The sequence below is a fragment of the Nyctereutes procyonoides genome, unplaced genomic scaffold (assembly GCF_905146905.1).
Source record: "Nyctereutes procyonoides isolate TBG_1078 unplaced genomic scaffold, NYPRO_anot_genome, whole genome shotgun sequence".
Classification (NCBI taxonomy): domain Eukaryota; kingdom Metazoa; phylum Chordata; class Mammalia; order Carnivora; family Canidae; genus Nyctereutes; species Nyctereutes procyonoides.
This window is the reverse complement of record NW_026575047.1, coordinates 51,669,624-51,683,375: the sequence shown is the minus strand read 5'-3', so window position 1 is coordinate 51,683,375 and position 13,752 is coordinate 51,669,624.

Genomic DNA, 13,752 nt, shown 5'->3' with positions numbered 1-13,752 from the left:
CGTAATTCCTAGTGGATAGTATCATGTCTGTCCCATTATAAGCATCCCACAGATGTTGACTAAATGGGATAGAGCCCTTTCCAAGGACTTGATCATCTCCCAGAGGAGACAGATGTGCAGAGGCTTACCTTTAACTCTCCCATGATACTTGCTGTGTGCCAGCCACTGTGGTAAGTGCTCTAATAATCCTCACCATAATGTTGGAAGGCAGGTACTATTATAATACCTATTTCACAGATGAGATTAAGTAACTTGACCAAGATCACTCACCTGGCAAAGCAGCAGAGCCCAGAGAATGGATCCAGGCAGTCTAGTTCCAATGTCTTTTCATCCTCTTCTCCATGATAAGTCATGCCAGAAAGGGATGTGGGGGTCAGATCATCCAGAACGCTTGGTGCTTTGCTAAGCAGTTTTGACTGTTTTATAGACAATGGAGAGCTAATGAGGTTTTTGAGTAAATGACTGGTTTTCTGTTTGGAAAAAAGTGATTTTGGTAGCAATATAGTGGCTAGGCAGACAAGCAGCAAGACTGAAAAGAGTTCTGCAGAAGCCCACTAGAGTGAAGGGCAGTGGAGATGGAGAAGAAGCAGTATGGTCCTGGCTAAGCACCTGCATCCAGCTCTCTTCCTACAGAGACTCACTACGACAAGAATAAAGGGGCCAAAATCAGGAGCAATAAGATACAAGGACTGACTCAGTAGATCTAGGAAAACTAAATTCTTAGCTGCAATGGAAAAAAGTTGAGAAGCATCCTGGTTACCAGGTGGATCCCCCTGAAGACTTAAGGAGTATCAAATACTACACTGTGAACCAAGGGTACTCAGGTACATGAGAGGCTTACTTCCCAGAGAGAGTAAAACAGGGCCTTGGGACTTGGGGAACACCAGGGATATCTGAGTATAAGCATATCACACTGAAAAGGGGATTAATTAGACACTGCACATTGAGATCCACTCTGTTCCCAGCCTTCTCCCCCAAGAGAACAGATATCTCTTTTCTGAGGAATCTCATCAACTCAAGAAAAAAGATCCAAAGATGCATTGGAAGCTTCCCCAAAGAAATTTCTCACCGAGTCACCCACTCTGAAGCCCACAGTCACAAACCACACCCATGTGCATAGACCTTCTGATGGACATTTAAATGCCCAACTCAAGTATGAGTGAATAGCCAAGGATCATCAGGCATTTGGGGAAAGTCTCTAACATTAAAGAGAGGCCAAAACAAACTAAATACATAGGGGAGGAAGTTAATCCATGAACATTCCCAGAGATAAATGATTGTAAAACATATTACATAAAAAAGTGTATAAATAAACAACATGATAGCAGAAATGAAAAACAATGGAAATGTAGTCTAAGTTGAAGCAATCTAGAAAGTACAGCAACAGAACAAGTACAAGAAAAATTTTCAGAACTGAAAGACTTTGCATCTTAATGTATGCATATATAACTGAAAAAAAAATATATATATATATATAAATTTTGAAAAGGGAACAGAGGATCAGCCTGAAACAGGTGCCATTTTTTCATTCATGTGGCTAAAGCTGCTGCTGCCCATGGGTGCTTTAGCAAACACGGGAGGCAGTTGCATAGAAGTCTGATGAGAGTCATGGAGCAAGACATGATCGTCCTGAGACTAGAGAGAGGAGGAAGAAAAGGCTTGACAGAAGAAGGAAAGTGAAAGGACAAGAGAGCAAGAAATACTCCTAGGAAACCCTGAGGTGTTGGGCAGGGCTTTGAGATGGACAATGCATATGCAGTTGAGTATTTCTGAGAAGAAGCCCCTGGGTGCTTTGACTCTTCCTTAGGAGGCTGTTGGTTAAGTCTGAGAGAGCAATCTTGGTCAAACCAAGTATGCACAGGAGAGGAGGGAGGAGAAACCCCAAGGACAGTGGTTCAACATATTTGTGTTCTCTATACCATCTGAACAGTGGGATTTTTTCATGGCATCTTTGAAGTGATAGGCTGAAAAGCACACCATCCCAAGTCAACAATAATTTGAACACCATCCCCAAAAGTCCTGTTCTAGTCACCAAGCGCCTCCTCAGGCTCTGGTCTGACCTGCTGCTACTCCTCCCACCTCTTCTCGGACTTTGACTGCTTCTGGCGTTGGGAAACTTGACCTAAATACTGGACTTTAATTGGTCTTGTCACTGATGACAGTCTGTAGAGTTGTCTTGCTCTATTGTAATGGCTCCTTGAAAACTGTTTGATAAAATGCCTTTCCTGGTTATTATCATAACCCAAACTAGCAAACCAATTTTAAGTTTTTCTGATTATTGTAAGGATGATAGAGCTGAACAATGCAGCCTTTACAGCTAACACCATGTATCTGCTCCTAATTACAAAACTCCCTAGGATATTTTTTTAAGATTTGGGAAAAGCAGTGATCCTTTTCTAAATTTTCCATTGACATTGAGCTTTACCAAGTAGTCTGACCAAACTATATTACAGTTACTTCCAACACTGGGTAAAAGACATGTTTGTGTACAGCAAAATTGCTTGCATTTTTAATTTTGGAAACTTTTGCTTTGTTTTAAAAGAAAATACAATCTTTTGGTATGTAAAAGAACTGAGAAATGGCATGTAATCAGGGTATTATTTCCTTCCTGGTGAGAAAGGTTCAGGTATTTTTAGTTTGGTTTAAGACAAGAGTCTACCTAATCACTGAAAGCCATAGAGTTGTTTTTGGTTGTTTTTTTTTTTTTTAAGATTTTATTTATTTATTCATGAGAGACACACAGAGAGAGGCAGAGACACAGGCAGAGGGAGAAGCAGGCTCCTCAAGGAAGCCTGTTGTGGGACTCGATCCCTGGACTGATCATGACCTGAACCAAAGGCAGATGCTCAACCACTGAGCCACCCAGGCATCCCAAGCCATCGTTTCAAACATGCATTTACTTTGAAGATGTCTCCTAGGACTGGCGCTTGGGATTGTCTGTGGCTTCATGTCAGCACTTGTGTTTTTTAAATGTTTTAGGCCTTCTGTCAGACACATTTCTCTCTTGAGTCCCATAAAATGGACACACCAGCAGCACATTTATTATTGCCTATGCCTTTTTAAAAAGGTGTTCAATAAATTGTAATAAGGACTGGCCAGTTTCCTGGAAGCTAAACTATTTTTATTTGCTAAGAAAAGAAAAGTATGTTTTCTATCACTAAATTGCTGGGTGTTTCTGTTTGTTCATTTCTGAACCCAAAAGAGTAGTGTAGCTTTCTTGTATAAAATACAATTGGAATTTTGACTGTCAGTTTTCTTGTAAATTGCCTTACAAAATCCTTCCTGATTTTGCTCTTTTTGGTGAAATAAGGATATTTTCCTTACTAGATTGTGGACAAATAAACCACTTTTGATGTCATATGGCATCTTTTGCTTGAATATGGCTTATGCCCTCTTAATTGTGTGTCACTTTTGATATGCATAGGAATGATTTGAATGATGACATGGATGGGAAGGTAAGTGTAACTGGAAAATAAAATTAATTGGCAACAGCTTTTCTACCCTATGGGTGAGTTTTGTTACAAACTAAGAGTAGAATCAAAGTAGCATTTGAGAGTAATCATAAATAACCCAATTCTCTCAAAGATACATATGGGCAAAAAAAGAATGTCAGCACACCTTCAGATGGAGATTTGGAAATGGATCTTTTTTTTTTTAAGATTTATTTATTTATGATAGACACACAGAGAGAGAGGGACAGAGGCGGAGGCAGAGACACAGGCAGAGAGAGAAGCAGGCTCCATGCAGGGAGCCCAATGCTGAACTCGATCCCGGGACTCCAGGATCGCGCCCTGGGCCAAAGGCAGGCGCCAAACCACTGAGCCACCCAGGGATCCCCTAGAAATGGATCTTGAACAGTACTCTGTACTTCCTAGATTGGTATGGAGAAAGAAGAAGCCATTGGGATTCCATCAGAAGCAGTTCTTTTAATAGCATTGTAAAATGCAAATTAATAGCGCTGTTTATTTTATTATTTAATAGTCTTGTGGGGTATGGCAAAGGCCCATCTTCAGTGAAGATGTGTCACTGCAGTTGTTGTAGGTCAGTGGTGACATATCCTCTGTGGGAGGCTGGACTCACAAATACAGTAGTGTGCTATTTGGAATAGTGATATGTGGAACAGATGATGCTGGAACTCTGATGCAGTCTACACTGTCTACCCGGACTGTGCTACTTGAGCTATGAACCAGCTGTGAGAAAAAATCACTGTGGTATCTAAAGAAAAGTGCATCAGGACCATTCAAGACTAAGGTCTGAGGTTCCCACCTTTATTTTGTGACTTCTAAAGTAAATCTTTTGGAATGTGGGGCATCTGGGTGGCTCAGTGATTGAGCATCTGCCTTTGGCTCAGCTCGTGATCCTGGGGTCCTAAGATCAAGTTCTACATGAGTCCCCAACCAGAAGCCTACTTCTCCCTCTATCTACCTATTTCTCCATGTCTCTCATGAATAAATAAATAAAATCTTTAAAAAAAACTTTTGGAATGATTTCTTTGGTCTGATCACGTACTGTTGACCCTTGAACAATACAGGTTTGAACTGCACAAGTCCACTTATAGTTGGATTTTTTTTATAAATACAGTCCTGTGAATATATTTTCTCATCTGTACAGTTTTCTTAGTAACATTTCCTTTCTCTAGCCTACTTTATTATAAGAATACCTATAAATCACAGAACATACAAAACATGTGTTAGCTAGCTGTTTATGATATCAGTGAGGCTTCTGGTCAACAGTAGGCTACTCGTAGTTAAGTTTTGGGGGTGCCAAAAGTTATACATGGATTTTCCATGGCATAGAAGTCAGCACCTCAGCCCCCACATTTTTCAAGAGTCAAGTATATAAGCAACAGATAATAGATTTTATAATAAAAACATAATCAAAAAGTTTTTCCTTTTTAATAATCAAAGTTACTCCTTTTTATTGAAGTATAACATACATTCTTCTTTTTAGTTTTAACCTTCCAGGTGATTTTTCATGTCATAACTTACATAGTTGCCATTTTAGTTTATCCTTTCTTGATGTTTTCTTTGTTTTCTCTTTGGTTGCATATGGATTGTTAATTTGTATTTATGTCTTGTAGTTATTTAGAAAACATACCTACTTTTTTTAACTATACAAAACATTATCTTTTTATGCTTTCCAAAAACATGTTTGAAAATTCCTTTTTCTAGTCATCAATGCCAATACAGAAGCCAAAAGTATAGATTTCATTTATGCAACATTTCATTAATGTTCATTTCCTTGCCCCCTTCACCTCTCCAGCTGTTGCTAATGTTATCTGAATTCATAAACCACATCACTATTCCCAATAAATTTGTACATTATGTATCTTCTCCAAATTTTAATTTTGCTTTTTCCATTCCATTTTATTATTATTATATTTATCACTATATTATATTGATAACTTAGTCTTAACTCTTCTTTCCTCTTGATTCACAGTGTATCCAATGAGCTAATCTTAATTTTGATTCCTCTCTGGTAAAGTTTCCAGAAAGCATGACTGGGAGTGTGCCTCCAGCAACCTTCCTAGGAAGAGGGGTATATTTTCTGAAAGCTTATATATCAAAATGTGTCTTTCAGTCGCCATTCCTTTGTTGACTAAATGACAACTTGTTTGGGAACAGTTTTTGTATTGCAATTTTTTCTTAAATGGTTGCCATTTTGCTCCATTGTTTATTTTTTTATGTTTTAGTTTCAAAGAGTTTAATTTTTTATTTAAATTCAATGTAGTTAGCATACTGTATTGTTAGTTTCAGGGACAGAATTTAGTGATCCATTATTTTCTATTCCTGTTGTTCTGGAGGAGACAGGTGAGACCATCCTCAACGGATTATTTTTAGGTTAACTGTGATTTTCAAATGGTGCATCCCAAATAATTTCTTGTCCTTGAAATGCAAAAATGTCCTGAAATTATATCTAGATGTGGTTCTCTTTTACGTACTCTTACCTAGAACATGAGTCGTTTATACCATCTCAGATGTTCTTTAAGTAATCATTTGTAGATGGAGTTTCTGCTTTTTCCCTCATCCCTCTCTTAGCACTTTGATCTTTGTTCTTCTGTGTACTCTGGGAGAATGTCTGAACTCTTCTTTATACCTGATTTGCTTTTCTCCAACGTCAGTTCAACCCATCATCACCTCCAAAGCAGGTGTTAAATCTGTGATTATTTTTCTATTTCCTTGAAATCTTTCATCCATCTCTGCTCGTATCTCAACTCCTTGCTTGCAATTTTATCTCTTCCTGAGCTCTCTTTGATGCCTTTTCACTTTTATGTCATGGAAAACATATTAAGACTTAAAACTTAATAAAACCTAATAATAAATTTGCTTATTACTAAGAACATACATCACTTAATTTTTTTGTGCAGAGAAATAGCAAAAATAGCTATCATTTTCTGAATACTTATTTTTACCAGATATTATACTAAACATTTTGTAGACTTTATATCACACAATCCTTAGGACACCTGCAAGGAGGAATTATTATCCTCATTTTACTTATGAGGAAATTAGCATTTTAAAAAGCTATAAGAAGCATTAAAAAGCCTGAGGTCATATACCCCAAAGTCATTAAATTGAAGAGTCAAGAATTTGAATCCGGGCTGTCTGGTTCCAAAGCTTGTTTTCCTAACTACTACACTATACTATCTCCTCTATAAATGATTTTCACACATTTATATTTTAATCAAATATTCAAAGAAATAATATTCTTCCTCTTTTGTTGGAGATTTTTCATTGCTCCTTTTAAGCTATAGTCTTTGTATTGCTCTCTGTTCAATCATCCTTGTAATGAGATCACTGCCTACCTAGACTTAAGAATTATTCTAGAACTGCTTCCAGCTGCCTCTCCCCGCACTGGGAAGTTGTGAGGAGTCTGTAGACCAATTACAATGTTACTTACCCTCTGGGGAGGTTGTAGTGCAGGAAGAAGGGCGCCGTGTTTGGAATGATAAAAAAGCCAGGTTGGAATCCCAGCCATGCTATATACTAGCGCGGCAGCTCGGGCCAGTTCCTTAGCCGGTGTTACAGTCTGTGTTACAAGGTCAGGGACAGTGCCTGCCGTGACCCCAGCACCTGCACCTGCACCTGCACCTGCACAGGAAGCTTGACGGGATGAGCCCTGGGTGTTATACTGTATGTTCGCAAATCCAACTCCAATAATAATAATAATAATAAAATACACACTAAAAAAGGAAGCTGCTGTCATTCCCGTGCACTCTTTGGGTGGCCTGCGCTGGGGCTCCCCGCCCCGCCCCGCCCCGCCCCCGCCCCCAGGCCTGGAGGGGTCCTCGTCCCAGGATGCACCGCTGCGCTGCCCCGGCCGGGCTGGGCGCACTCAAGTCTCGGCCTCTGAGCAGAGGAGAAAGGTGCGGGGGGAAGGATGAGGCTGCCAGGCCGTGCCGGTGGGGGTGTACGCGGGACCCGCAGACCCGCGGTGCGGGAGTCGGTGCTGCGTGGCCAGTGCCGGCGTCCCTGACCCGCCTCGGCCTCGTCCCGGTCCCTGTGCCCCCGCAGGCCGAGGGGGTATCTCGGTCCCCGTCTCCGCTCAGGCCTAGCCCGGCCCCTGTCCCCACACAGGCCGAGGCCATGCCCTGGGTCCCCGTGCCCCCACAGGCTGAGGCCCTGTCCCTGTCCCCATGAAGGCTAAGGCCCTGCCCCTGTTCCCATCCCCCCACAGGCCAAGGTTGTGCCCTGGGTCCCTGTACTCCCGCAGGCAGAGACTCTGTCCCTGTCCCCCTGCAGGCTAAGGCCCATGTCTCTGTCCCATGCAGCCTGAAGCCCTGCCCCTGTCCCTGTCCCACCCCCCAACCCCTGCAGGCTGAGGTGGTTCCCTGGGTCCCTGAGTCCACCCAGGCTTTGTCCCAGGTCCATATCCCCATGCAGACTGAAGCTGTGTCCCGGTGCCCACCTAGACCAAGGCCTTGTCTCTATTCCCACTCAGGCGAAGGTCTGACCCTGTCACCCTGCAGCAAAGCCGTGACTTGGGTGCCTGTCCCCTCACAGGGTGAGGCCCTGTTCCTGTCCCCGCACAGACTGAGGCGGTATCCTGAGCTGAGCTGCCTCCCCTTTGCTGTAACCCACAGGTACTGGGCCTTGCAAAGTCAGGGACATCCCAGAGCTAGAGTATCAAGCTGTTTCCCATCTTTGCCTTTGTGGGTCTTTGTGAATCGCTGGGTAGGCCCCATCTTTTCTGGATATTAACCCCACCCAGGTGAAAAGAGATCTAGCCCAGATTACTGTAGTTCTCTGTGGTAGGGGGCTCAGCAGGGAGTCCCAGAGACTGTCCAGAAATGGATTTGAGAGCCTAGACTCGATTCACAAGCTGCTATGGCCTTTGTACCACTGGCCAGGAAACCTCTTTGAGTAGACTCTCTTTTTGTCAGGTAAAAGTTATTATCCCTACTTTAAAAAAATACTGAAAATATGCTTTTACTTACTCTAAAATTCAAGAAAATTTATCAAGGTTCCCAGCATTTGCTTAGACTCTGTAAAAGAACCCTCTTCTGTGTAGTCATAGTTTGGAGTCTGAAATCACCTCTGAAATTTGATGCACATGCCAGTTTTTCTTTTATCTCATCAGAAAGTGTCTTTAACTGGAATGAGAAAAAAAGTCATATATTGAATTATAGGAAGGGTAAAGCAATCCAATTAGGTTATTTTAACCCTATAAACTGTGCTCCATCATCCATTAATGGGTCAGTAAACCAGTTGAATAGGTCCAGACTGGAATTTTTTGAAGAGTCAAGATTAGACTAGAATAGACAATAGAGTACATCACAAATGATATGGATAAGTATTGTTTTGTGAAACTTTGGTTTCAGTTATATATATTTGTATGTATATTTATATTAGGTCATAATATAAAAGGTATGTATTGTGGATTATATTTTAAAAATTGAGTTACTGGTTTAGATCAGGATAAATATGTTACATATACAGAAAGTACCCCTGCAGTAGTCATAACCTATCTTAATGATTGGAATTGTAGAAGAGTCATATGGTATTTCTGTCCTAATTAGCTCTGTGTTTTAGGTTTACTTTACATGGTATTAGCATGGCATGTACCTGGGTATCTGATCATTAGTATAGATCATTGCTGATATGTAAGGAATGGAACAGCTAAATTGCTTCAGTATATGGGATCAGTCCCTCTGGTGGTCACCGATTATGGCAGCCACAAGCCATCATTGTTACTATGAAATTATGCATGATTTATACATTCTTCTATTACACATGTGACCATATGATGATCTTTGCTTTACATTGTCCCTGCTGAAACGCAGTAATGAAGTTCAACAGTCCAAGAGTTTTCTGGTCTGTTCTAGTTACTCTGCTACTGTCTCTGAAAACTTAGGACCTTGATACAGAGCATATCTGAGGCTATTGATTGCTACTGACAGTTAGATGGTTTTCTTTTCAACTTTGAAAACATAGTATTTTAACTGAAATCTGAAGCCCTTCATGCTTATTAGGATAATTATTTTCATATTTTGTATTTGCATTTGTTTGTTGAATGGTTGGTTGGTTGATTTTGATTTTAAGGATTTAAGTAATGAAAAGTTTGGACTAGAGTTGTTGCGGATAATTTCCCTGTGTACAATTTATCCTCTAAAGTTCATGCCAGATATTTAATTATAAATTGCTAGTATTCTGTTTTGCAAATGGGCCCTGCAGACAGTTTAATATGGTCAAGCAAACTATTTTTGTTGTGACCCTGCTTACTGGTGTCATAACTGCTATGATAGGAGCTCCATAAACATGTGAATGGATGAACATTATAAATTATTCATGTAAACATTCGGTGATACGTATTATTAGTTGTTAGTAAAATTCAACTTTTATACCTGGTTTCTTTAAAGAGACACTAATATTTAGCAGGTGTATCTCTGTTATGAGACATCCGTTGTGTAAGTGAACAGAAGTCATCCTACGTTATTGAACACTTTCAGACAACACCCAATAGTGAAATATGCTATGGGACATTTGAGTTTCGAATTCAAAACCAGCGTAATGTAAAAGAGGTTAAAAAAAAGTGATTTTTTTTTTTCCTGATGTGAGGTCGGTCTCAGGAGAAGGCAGGGAAGGATGCTTTATAGTCAACATTGTGTGTGGTATTTTGCTCATATCCTTCTAGAGTCTTCCAAAGTGTTAGTCCCCAGCACTCACTGCATAGCGCAGTGGACCTAGGGACTGTCTCCCACAGAAGGAGAGCAAAGGGCTGCTGACATTCAGGGAAGCAGGGACCATAGCTGCCTTGTTCACTGTGATTTCCCTATTTTCAGGCACGTAGGAGGTGCTCAATAAGTAGTTGTTGAAGAAATGAAAATACCATTGAAGGAGGAAGAGCGGCCTTTTAACATATAGCTTAAAATATAAGAGGAAGGAGTGTTATCAGAGCCTTAACTAATTCATTGTGAGTGTCCTTTGAACCTGGTAGTGTTTCTGGGCTATCTGGGTTCATAGGGTGTTTATAACTCATATCAGAGACAAGACACACAACTGCCTGTGTATGTGTGTGTACATACACAAACATTGATCAGGTTGTATTATGGAAGTGTTTTGTGCTATGCTGGTAGAGAATGCACTGCACGTAAAGTGAGGCTGATGGCATGTATGGATAAGTGTAAGGGCTCGAGGAAGAGAAAGGTGATTCAAGTTGATTTGAGAGGCAGAATCTCCCAGAGGAAATGGTTGGGTCTCGGATGTGGACAGACCATAGGTGGGCATGAGCAAAGATCAGAGTGAGCAGCGTGAACATAGCCACGGGCTTAGCCCAGGGGCTTACTGTATTGGGGTACAAGGAAGTGCAAAAATGGGACAGACTAGATGGGGATCACATTTTGGAGGGGAGCTTAGGAAATAGGCAGTTATAGTTTAGATTGAATGTACCAGCATAAGGAAGCCATAAATTGTAGAGCAAGGAAATAGTTTAATAAAGGCTGTGTTTCGACATTACTTGGTAATAGCATGCAGGAGGACAGCTCTACCTGAGGGATTGGAAACGAAAAGGAACCCCCCCCCCCAGATTGGGATCTCAATACCATACTTAGTTCCACTGGGATGTTCTGATCACTGTGGGTACTTCGGTGGCACAAAAGCAACTGATGAGGGGAAATATATTTGGTTTAGAACTCCACCAAAGAGAGTCTGGAAATGACCAAAGAGTGACCAATCCGGTTTAATAGCCACGATCCCACAGACGGTCAACACTCAACCTCAAGCCTGGCTGTGTTTCTAATGCCCTATGGAATAACCAGTCTTTTATTAAGCAGGCAGATTGGGGGAGTGTCTTGTTTTTGGGAAGGAGTCTTAGCTGGTGACTTCATGAAAGTTAGTCTGGCTTTTTAAAAAATCATACACAAGACTTGATAAGCTGAAGAGAGGTGCCTGATTCCTTGTTGGCAGGTGGCATCTAGGGTATAGGATAGGAGAGAGACCAGAGTAAAAGGGCAAAGATATATGGCAATCTCCTTGAGATCAGAGACATTGTCTCCACCTTGTATGACACCTGTATGTCAAGCACCTTGTATAGTACATGTACTGAATGAATGACAGAAGGACGGATAAGGGGCATTTTGTTTCCCATTACCTTGTCACGCATAACATGGTATTGACAGCCCAGGCATTTACTGAGACATTCATCTCCGTCTTAACTCCCAGAGCTTCCTATCTACGTAAGTGCTGATGCAGCTCATATAAGTATATTCAAAGTACATGGAGTAGTTACTCTGATGCCCAACACAATGCTGGATACAGGGAGCACAGATGTTAAAGCTACCACATTCTACCTTCACAGACTGAGACAGTTGTGGGATTAGTTCTGGGGATGAAAACTTTATCTGCCACTTCTGCCTGCTTCCTGATGCCATATTATGCAGTCTTAGCTCCTCACTTAAAATCCATGGCTATGCCTGCTTGCATGTTGGAATAGTGAATTGTCTGGGAGTCCATCTCCTCTGTCGTCCCAATTTATACCTATACAGAGCATATAAATATACACACACTGCATACACATATGTAGATTTCCCTCTGCACTCTGTACAGTAGGTTTGTGAATACTTATGCTCATCTATATGAAAGTGTGTCTATATTAGTTTGGGCAATCATGCTATGTTTTTATTCTTGAGATCCTCAGCTCCTTCAAAAGATACAATGTCCCTGGCACATAGTATGAACCCAATAAAATACTTGATGAATGAGTTAATGAATAAATACTATGTTCAGAAAGTAGTAATGGGTGCTACTGAGAGACTTTTACTCCAAGATTTAACTGGAGAAACTAAGACCAAATGCATGCTATAAAGTCTACTACAAAGCAACACAGGAGTAAAGCTCATCTATAAAATAAATTAGTAATAGTAATTATAATTATCATCATAGCTGATGGTCACAGAGGGCTTCTTCCAATATGCCAGGTACTCTCCTAAGTGCTTTTATGTATATTAACTCATTTAATGTTTCTATAACTCTGAGGTATTGCTGTTATTCTCTTCATTTTGCATGTGAGAAACTCACAGGACTGAAAAGTTAGGTGACTTGCCTGGAGTCACATAGCCAATAATCATAAGATCACATAGCACAAAGTGGGACAAGGGTTTAGCAACAAAAGCTTTCTGGAAGAGACGAGTTGAGATGTGGCCTGCCCCCATCACCCTCAGCCACACCCAGGGCCAGGAGCCATATGCACAGACCTTCTGGCTATCTCTTAGTGAGGGCTGTGGACCAAGAGGTTGTTGAGAGCCAATTCAAACGACAATGTGTGATCTGGCTGGCATACAGCTCCATGGCCTTCCCAGAGTACGTGCCAGATGGATTCTAAAAACACTTTGCTTCAAATACTCAGTATGTGACAGATCTAAATCTTTGAGAGAAAAATCTCCCCTTCTCCTAACTAACTCAGAATAGAACCAGCCATCTTCATGACACCCAATACCCACTTCTAAGTTCTGAGGAAGCCCAATGAATTACCTTTGAACAAAGTGTGGTAGATAGGAAAAGACACAATCAAAGATGTGCCCTCCCAGCACAGAACATGGACTCTGTGTGAAGAATTATTCTGACTCCTGAGGATTCAGCAGTGAACAAGGCAGACAAAAGTCCCAGCCCTCATGGTGCTGACATTGTAATTCGGGAGATAGGTCATAAAGGCAATAAGAGGTTACATATGTCAGAGGGTGATGATTGAGATATAAGCAGACATAAAGCAGGAGGGGAAGGAGCTTTCAGAAACAAAACAGAGAGGGATGGGGGATACTCAAGTATGAATGTATGAAAACCCTTAGTTCTGATGATCTGCTCTTCAATTTCCTCACTTTCTCTCAAATTATCTCCCAGAAAACCTTGTGATGCTGGGCCAAGGAGAGTGTGGAACCTGGTGGATGGGAGGTAAAGGAGATCCTATTCAGGCGCTATGCAGGAAGACCTGTATGACTTCACTTTATTGTGTTTCACAGACAATGCTTTTTTTTTTTTTTTTTTTTAATGAATTGAAAGTTTGTGGCAACCTTGCGTCGAGCCATCAAGGAAGTCTATCAGTACCATTTTCCTAAGAGCATTTCTTACTTTGTGTCTCTGTCATGCTTTGGTAATTCTCACAGTATTTCATACTTTTTCATTATAATTAAATTATATCTGTTATGGTGATCTGTGATCAGTGATTTTTGATGTTACTGTTGTAATCGTAAGACAACAAACTTGACCAATAGATGTATGTGTTCTGAGCATTCCCCCAGTGGGCTGCTCCCCCACCTCT